Genomic DNA, 1302 nt, shown 5'->3' on the forward strand with positions numbered 1-1302 from the left:
CCAGTGTGAATCCTTGGAAGTGTGTTCAGACTCAGCTATGACAGTTTTTTTCTTTCTTTGTGAAATATGTCTGCGTCTGTTGTCTTTCTGTCAAATGTCTTATTTCAGCAGTTCCTGTGATTAAAACTGCAAGAACCTCAGCAGCACACTTATCGTTGCTCCTGAACCTTTTAGGACCCTGTGCATCTAAAATAATTCAGCATCACATTATCAAAGTTGGTATTGTGTCTTTATATATGGTCACTTACCAGTGTGTGCCGTTATGTCATTAACATTTTACCTCAATCAAACGAGGTTTTGCCAACAGTTTCAGGATCCAGTTGAGTTATGAGATTTAGTCACGAGCCCTTCTTAATGCTTTACATTGATTAAATGATTGTAAAACCTACAGACAGGTAAACACTGATCAATAGCATTGATTTAAAAAAACAATAACAAAATATGGACACTGGAGGTTTCTGCCCAACAGCAACATTATGCATTCATTTGTTCTTTTATTAATCATTTATGGGAGAAGTGAGGGTGTAGGATGTGAGGATGGTCGGAATCAGGGTTATTGGCTGTTTTCTGAGCAAATGAAGCTTCAGCTTGTCAGGGAAAATGGTGCATTTACAAAAAAACAAAGAACTGGTGCCAGTTATAACAGGATGTGTCCAAATCACCTGGTATCACTTCTTTTTTTATTAACAGCAGGCAGCTCTGAATCCCCAGCAGCAAATTGTGACATGGACAAAAGGGACAGAAGTGCACGGAATAATTCGTGACAATTTTAACATTACAACATCATTTGTATTATTTACTGAGAAAAGAATTTCTAAATTGCAACTTCATGCCATGATGTGCTTTGTGATGTTGTGTCTGACAAGAACTCATGGAAGTGCTGCTGTGTATAATGTGTAAATACTGAGAGCACTGAGTCGAGCCAAGTAGCTCGGAGAGACACATTAGATCTACAACATGTGTAACCATGGATGGAGAAGTTCTTTATTTTTTTATGTTTAATGAATTTTCCCAAAGGTAAAAACTTATGTGGCTTTTAATAAACACTGGAAACATTTTTCTCTGATTTAAGATGATTGTTTCATTTTCATCTTTGTTGGCTGACAAACATTGTCACTGAACCAAAGACAGAAAGGGAGTCGGGGTGTCAGACTTTTCATTTTGCTGAGTTCAACCTGTAGTGACCCGGAGTGAGGTCACAGGCAGTAAACACTGGGAGAAACTTGCAGAAACTTTGCAGTTACATAACACTTGTCTTATCCACACACTCCGGTTGGACTCATTCAGAGGTGACAGCGAAGC

Source organism: Monopterus albus, unplaced genomic scaffold (genome assembly GCF_001952655.1).
Source record: "Monopterus albus unplaced genomic scaffold, M_albus_1.0 scaffold64.1, whole genome shotgun sequence".
Classification (NCBI taxonomy): domain Eukaryota; kingdom Metazoa; phylum Chordata; class Actinopteri; order Synbranchiformes; family Synbranchidae; genus Monopterus; species Monopterus albus.